Below are 8,071 nucleotides of genomic sequence, written 5' to 3' on the forward strand. Positions count from 1 at the left end.
TCAGAATGGACCATCCTGGATATATTCTATGATGGTTTATCTGAGCTATCAAAGATGTCACTGGACACTTCTGCAGGTGGATCCATTCACCTAAAGAAAACGCCTGCAGAAGCTCAAGAAATCATTGACATGGTTGCTAATAACCAGTTCATGTACACTTCTGAAAGGAATCCTGTGAGTAATGGGACACCTATGAAGAAGGGAGTTCTTGAAGTTGATACTCTGAATGCCATATTAGCTCAGAATAAAATATTGACTCAGCAAGTCAATATGATCTCTCAAAGTCTGCATGGAATGCAAGCTGCATCCAACAGTACTCAAGAGGCATCTTCTGAAGAAGAAGCTTATTATCCTGAGAACCCTGGAATAGCAGAGGTAAATTACTTAGGTGAACCTTATGGAAACACCTATAACTCAACATGGAGAAATCATCCAAATTTCTCATGGAAGGATCAAAAGCCTCAACAAGGCTTTAATAATGGTGGAAGAAACAGGTTTAACAATAATAAACCTTTTCCATTATCCACTCAGCAACAGACAGAGAACTCTGAACAAAATGCTTCTAATTTAGCAAATCTAGTCTCTGATCTATCTAAGGCCACTGTGAGTTTCATGAATGAAACCAGGTCTTCCATTAGAAATTTGGAAGCACAAGTGGGCCAGCTGAGTAAAAGGATCACTGAAATCCCTCCCAGTACTCTCCCAAGCAATACAGAAGAGAACCCAAAAGGAGAGTGCAAGGCCATTGACATAAGCAAAATGGCCGAACCCAATGAGGGAGAGGAGGACGTGAATACCAAGGAGGAAGACCTCCTGGGACGTCCAGTGATCAATAAGGAGCTTCCCTCTGAGGAACCAAAGGACTCTGAGGCTCATCTAGAGACCATAGAGATTCCATTGAACCTCCTTATGCTCTTCATGAGCTCTGATGAGTATTCCTCTTCTGAAGAGAATGAGGATATTACTAAAGAGCAAACTGCCAAGTTTCTTGGTGCAATCATGAAGCTGAATGCCAAATTATTTGGAATTGATACTTGGGAAGTTGAACCTCCCTTGTTCATCAATGAACTAAGTGATCTGGATCAACTGACATTGCCTCAGAAGAGACAGGATCCTGGAAAGTTCATAATACCCTGTACCATAGGCACCATGATCTTTAAGGCCCTGTGTGACCTTGGTTCAGGGATAAACCTCATGCCCCTCTCTGTAATAGAGAAACTGGGAATCTATGGGGTGTAAGCTGCTAAAATCTCATTAGAGATGGCAGACAGCTCAAGAAAACAGGCTTATGGACAAGTAGAGGACGTGTTAGTAAAGGTTGAAGGCCTTTACATCCCTGCTGATTTCATAGTCCTGGATACTGGAAAGGAAGAGGATGAATCCATCATCCTAGGAAGACCTTTCCTGGCCACAGCAAGAGCTGTGATTGATATTGACAGAGGTGAAATATTCCTTCAATGGAATGAGAACTCCCTTGTGTTTACAACTCAAGGATCTCCCTCTGCAACCATGGAGAGGAAGCAGAAAAAGCTTCTCTCAAAGCAGAGTCAACCAGAGCCCCCACAGTCAAACTCTAAGTTTGGTGTTGGGAGGCCACAACCAAACTCTAAGTTTGGTGTTGAACTCCCATATCCAAACTCTAAGTTTGGTGTTGGAGAGTCTCAACAAAGCTCTGCACATCTGTGAGGCTCCATGAGAGCCCACTGTCAAGCTATTGACATTAAAGAAGCGCTTGTTGGGAGGCAACCCAATGTCTATCTAATTCTTATTTTTATTGTTTTTCATGTTTTCTTAGGTTCATGATCATGTGGAGTCACAAAATAAATATAAAAATTGAAAACGGAATCAAAAACAACAGAAGAAAAATCACACCCTGGAGGAGCATCTGTCTGGCGTTCAGCGCCAGAACAGAGCATGGTTCTGGCGCTGAACGCCCAAAATGGGCAGCTTCTGGGCGCTGAACGCCAGAACAGGCATGGTTCTGGCGTTCAACGCCAGAAATGGCACACAAATGGGCGTTGAATGCCCAAAATGGCCACCAACCTGGCGCTGAACGCCCAGAGTTGGGTACAAAGGCATTTTTACATGCCTAATGGGTGCAGGAATGTAAATCCTTGAACACCTCAAGATCTGTGGACCCCACAGGATCCACTCAGGATCTGTGGACCCCACAAGATCCCCACCTACCTCCACTCACTCCTTCTCACCACTCTCTTTCACACAACCCCATAAACACTCTTCCCCAAAAACCCTTCACCAATCACCTCACACTCTCTTCCCCATCACCTCTTCACCACTCACATCCATCCACTCTTCCCCATAAACCTACCTCATAAACTCCACCTACCTTCAAAATTCAAAACCAATTTCCCACCCAAACCCACCCATATGGCCGAACCTTAACCCCCCTCCCTTCCCTATATAAAGACCTCCATTCTTCATCAAATTCACACAACACACCCCTCTACACTCCTCTTGGCCGAAACCACATCTCCCTCTCCCTCTCCATATTTCTTCTTCTTCTTCTTCTATTCTTTTGTTTATTGCTCGAGGGCGAGCAATATTCTAAGTTTGGTGTGGTAAAAGCATAGCTTTTTTGTTTTTCCATTACCATTGATGGCACCCAAGACCGGAGAATCCTCTAGAAGAGGGAAAGGGAAGACAAAAGCTTCCACATCCGAGTCATGGGAGATGGAAAGATTCATCTCCAAAGCCTATCAAGACCACTTCTATGATGTTGTGGCCAAGAAGAAGGTGATCCCTGAGGTCCCTTTCAAACTCAAAAGAAATGAGTATCCTGAGATCTGACATGAAATTCAAAGAAGAGGTTGGGAAGTTCTAACAAATCCCATCCAACAAGTCGGCATCCTAATGGTTCAAGAGTTCTATGCTAATGCATGGATCACCAAGAACCATGATCAAAGTAAGAACCCGGATCCAAAGAACTATGTTACAATGGTTCGGGGAAAATACTTAGATTTTAGTCCGGAGAATGTGAGGTTGGCGTTCAACTTGCCAAACATGGAAGAGAACGCACGCCCCTACACAAGGAGAGTCAACTTTGATCAAAGGTTGGACCAAGTCCTTATAGACATATGTGTAGAAGGAGCTCAATGGAAGGTTGACTCCAAAGGCAAGCCGGTTCAACTAAGAAGATTGGACCTCAAGCCTATAGCTAGAGGATGGTTGGAGTTCATTCAATGCTCAATCATTCCCACTAGCAACCGGTCTGAAGTTACTATAGACCGGGCCATTATGATCCATAGCATCATGATTGGAGAAGAGGTGGAAGTTCATGAGATTATACCTCAAGAACTCTACAAGGTGGCTGACAAGTCCTCCACTATGGCAAGGTTAGCCTTCCCTCACCTCATTTGCCATCTATGTTACTCAGCTGGAGCTTTCATAGAAGGAGACATTCCTATTAAGGAAGAGAAGCCCATCACTAAGAAAAAGATGGAGCAAGCAAGAGAGCCCATTCATGGAGCTCAAGAGGTGCAGGAAGCTCATCACCATGAGATCCCGGAGATGCCTCAAATGCACTTTCCTCCACAAAACTATTGGGAGCAAATCAACACCTCCCTAGAAGAATTGAGTTCCAATATGGGACAACTAAGGGTGGAACATCAAGAGCACTCCATCATGCTTCATGAAATAAGAGAAGATCAAAAAGCAATGAGGGAGGAGCAACAAAGACAAGGAAGAGACATAGAAGAGCTCAAGGACATCATTGGTTCCTCAAGAAGGTGGCGTTTCCTTAGTGATGGTGGCGTTTCCTTCTTGAGGAACCAATTATGTCCTTGAGCTCTTCTATGTCTCTTCCTTGTCTTTGTTGCTCCTCCCTCATTGCTTTTTGATCTTCTCTTATTTCATGAAGCATGATGGAGTGCTCTTGATGTTCCACCCTTAGTTGTCCCACATTGGAACTCAATTCTCCTAGGGAGGTGTTGATTTGCTCCCAATAGTTTTGTGGAGGAAAGTGCATTTGAGGCATCTCCGGGATCTCATGGTGATGAGCTTCATACGCCTCTTGAGCTCCATGAGTGGGCTCTCTTGCTTGCTCCATCTTTTTCTTGGTGATGGGCTTGTCCTCTTTAATGAGGATATCTCCCTCTATGTCAATCCCAGCCGAATTGCATAGGTGGCAGATGAGGTGAGGAAAGGCTAACCTTGCCATAGTGGAGGACTTGTCAGCCACCTTGTAGAGTTCTTGAGGTATAATCTCATGAACTTCCACCTCTTCTCCAATCATGATGCTATGGATCATGATGGCCCGGTCTATAGTAACTTCAGACCGGTTGCTAGTGGGAATGATTGAGCATTGAATGAACTCCAACCATCCTCTAGCCACAGGCTTGAGGTCCAATCTTCTTAATTGAACCGGCTTGCCTTTGGAGTCAATCTTCTATGAAGCTCCTTCTACACATATGTCCATAAGGACTTGGTCCAACCTTTGATTAAAGTTGACCCTTCTAGTGTAGGGGCGTTCATCTCCTTGCATCATGGGCAAGTTAAACGCCAACCTCACATTCTCCGGACTAAAATCTAAGTATTTCTCCCGAACCATTGTAATATAGTTCTTTGGATCCGGGTTCTTACTTTGATCATGGTTCTTGGTGATCCATGCATTGGCATAGAACTCTTGAACCATTAGGATGCCGACTTGTTGGATGGGGTTTGTTAGAACTTCCCAACCTCTTCTTTGAATTTCATGTCGGATCTCCGGATACTCATTTCTTTTGAGTTTGAAAGGGACCTCAGGGATCACCTTCTTCTTGGCTACAACATCATAGAAGTGGTCTTGATGGGCTTTGGAGATGAACCTTTCCATCTCCCATGACTCGGATGTGGAAGCTTTTATCTTCCCCTTCCCCTTTCTAGAGGATTCTCCCTTTCTTAGGTGCCATCAATGGTAATGGAAAAACAAAAAAAGCTATGCTTTTACCACACCAAACTTAGAATATTGCTCGCCCTCGAGCAATAAACAAAAGAATAGAAGAAGAAGAAGAAGAAATATGGAGAGGGGGAGGGAGATGTGGTTTCGGCCAAGAGGGGTGTGTTGTGTGAATTTGATGAAGAACGGAAGGCAAGGCTTTATATAGGGAAGGGAGGGGGGTATTGGTTCGGCCATATGGGTGGGTTTGGGTGGGAAATTGGTTTTGAATTTTGAAGATAGGTGGAGTTTATGAGGTAGGTTTATTGGGAAGAGTGGGTGGATGTGAGTGGTGAAGGTTTAATAGGGAAGAGTGTTTATTGGGAAGAGAGGATGATTGAGAAGAGAGAAGAGAGTGAGTGGAGGTAGGTGGGGATCCTGTGGGGTCCACAGATCCTGAGGTGTTCAAGGATTTACATCCCTGCACCCATTAGGCATGTAAAAATGCCTTTGCACACAACTCTGGGCGTTCAGCGCCAGGTTGGTGGCCATTTTGGGCGTTCAGCGCCCATTTGTGTGCCATTTCTAGCGTTGAACGCCAGAACCATGCCTGTTCTGGAGTTTAGCGCCCAGAAGCTGCCCATTTTGGGCGTTCAGCGCCAGAACCATGCTCTGTTCTGGCGCTGAACGCCAGACAGATGCTCCTCCAGGGTGTGATTTTTCTTCTGCTGTTTTTTTTATTCCGTTTTCAATTTTTATATTTATTTTGTGACTCCACATGATCATGAACCTACAAAGACATATAACTAAGAAAAATATAGTTAGATAAATAAAAATTGGGTTGCCTCCCAACAAGCGCTTCTTTAATGTCAATAGCTTGACAGTGGGCTCTCATGGAGCCTCACAGATGTGCAGAGCTTTGTTGAGACTCTCCAACACCAAACTTAGAGTTTGGATATGGGAGTTCAACACCAAACTTAGAGTTTGGTTGTGGCCTCCCAACACCAAACTTAGAGTTTGACTGTGGGGGCTTGGGTAGACTCTGCTTTGAGAGAAGCTTTTCATGCTTCCTCTCCATGGTTGCTGAGGGAGATCCTTGAATTTTAAACACAAGGGAGTCCTTATTCCATTGAAGGACTATTTTACCTCTGTCAACATCAATCACAGCTCTTGCTGTGGCCAGAAAAGGTCTTCCTAGGATGATGGATTCATCCTCTTCCTTTCCAGTATCCAGGACTATGAAATCAGCAGGGATGTAAAGGCCTTCAACCTTTACTAACACGTCCTCTACTTGTCCATAAGCCTGTTTTCTTGAACTGTCTATCATCTCTAATGAGATTTTAGCAGCTTGTACCCCATAGATTCCCAGTTTCTCTATTACAGAGAGGGGCATGAGGTTTATTCCTGAACCAAGGTCACATAGAGCCTTAAAGATCATGGTGCCTATGGTACAGGGTATTATGAACTTTCCAAGATCCTGTCTCTTCTGAGGCAATGTCAGTTGATCCAGATCACTTAGTTTATTGATGAACAAGGGAGGTTCAACTTCCCAAGTATCAATGCCAAATAATTTGGCATTCAGCTTCATGATTGCACCAAGAAACTTGGCAATTTGCTCTTCAGTAACATCCTCATTTTCTTCAGAAGAGGAATACTCATCAGAGCTCATGAAGGGCATAAGGAGGTTCAATGGGATCTCTATGGTCTCTAGATGAGCCTCAGAGTCCTTTGGTTCCTCAGAGGGAAGCTCCTTATTGATCAATGGACGTCCCAGGAGGTCTTCCTCCTTGGGATTCACGTCCTCTCCTCTCCTCACAGGTTCGACCATGATGCTTATGTCAATGGCCTTGCACTCTCCTTTTGGGTTCTCTTCTGTATTGCTTGGGAGAGTACTAGGAGGGATTTCAGTGATCCTTTTACTCAGCTGGCCCACTTGTGCTTCCAGATTTCTAATGGAAGACCTTGTTTCATTCATGAAACTCACAGTGGCCTTGGATAGATCAGAGACTAGATTTGCTAAATTAGAAGCATTTTGTTCAGAGTTCTCTGTCTGTTGCTGAGTGGATGATGGAAAATGTTTATTATTGTTAAACTTGTTTCTTCCACCATTATTAAAGCCTTGTTGAGGCTTTTGATCCTTCCATGAGAAATTTGGATGATTTCTCCATGATGAGTTATAGGTGTTTCCATAAGGTTCACCTAAGTAATTCACCTCTGCTATTGCAGGGTTCTCAGGATCATAAGCTTCTTCTTCATAAGAAGCCTCTTGAGTACTGTTGGATGCAGCTTGCATTCCATTCAGACTCTGAGAGATCATATTGACTTGCTGAGTCAATATTTTGTTCTGAGCCAATATGGCATTCAGAGTATCAACTTCAAGAACTCCCTTCTTCATAGGCGTCCCATTATTCACAGGATTCCTTTCAGAAGTGTACATGAACTGGTTATTTGCAACCATGTCAATGAGTTCTTGAGCTTCTGCAGGCGTTTTCTTTAGGTGAATGGATTCACCTGCAGAAGTGTCCAGTGACATCTTTGATAGCTCAGATAAACCATCATAGAATATATCCAGGATGGTCCATTCTAAAAGCATGTCAGAAGGACACTTTTTGGTCAACTGTTTGTATCTTTCCCAAGCTTCATAGAGGGATTCACCTTCTTTCTGTCTAAAGGTTTGAACATCAGCTCTAAGCTTGCTCAGCTTTTGAGGAGGAAAGTACTTGGCTAAGAAAGCCGTGACCAGCTTATCCCAAGAGTTCAGGCTGTCCTTGGGTTGAGAATCCAACCATAATCTAGCTCTGTCTCTTACAGCAAAAGGGAAAAGCATGAGCCTGTAGACTTCAGGATCTACTCCATTAGTCTTAACAGTATCACATATCTGCAAGAATTCAGTTAAGAACTGAAAAGGATCTTCAGATGGAAGTCCATGAAACTTGCAGTTCTGCTGCATCAGAGAAACTAATTGAGGTTTCAGCTCAAAGTTGTTTGCTCCAATGGCAGGAATGGAGATGCTTCTTCCATGTAAATTGGAATTAGGTGCAGTGAAGTCACCAAGCATCTTCCTTACATTATTATTATTTTCGGCTGCCATCTCCTTTGCCTGTTCAAAAATTTCTGAAAGGTTATCTCTGAATTGTTGTAATTTAGCTTCTCTTAATTTTCTCTTCAGAGTCCTTTCAGGTTCTGGATCTGCTTCCA

At 43.7% G+C, this 8,071-nt stretch overlaps 1 non-coding gene across 1 annotated transcript; it reads left to right on the forward strand.

The window, feature by feature from the left end:
• Positions 1 to 7,460: 7,460 nt before the first annotated feature.
• On the forward strand, positions 7,461 to 7,568 carry LOC148578282 (small nucleolar RNA R71). The gene has a single exon (XR_015902909.1). It is a non-coding gene; the product is annotated as a small nucleolar RNA R71 (small nucleolar RNA).
• The last annotated feature ends 503 nt before the right edge of the window (positions 7,569 to 8,071 follow it).

The sequence above is a fragment of the Arachis ipaensis genome, chromosome B1, assembly GCF_059453495.1.
Source record: "Arachis ipaensis isolate K30076 ecotype BB chromosome B1, ASM5945349v1, whole genome shotgun sequence".
NCBI classification, from domain to species: domain Eukaryota; kingdom Viridiplantae; phylum Streptophyta; class Magnoliopsida; order Fabales; family Fabaceae; genus Arachis; species Arachis ipaensis.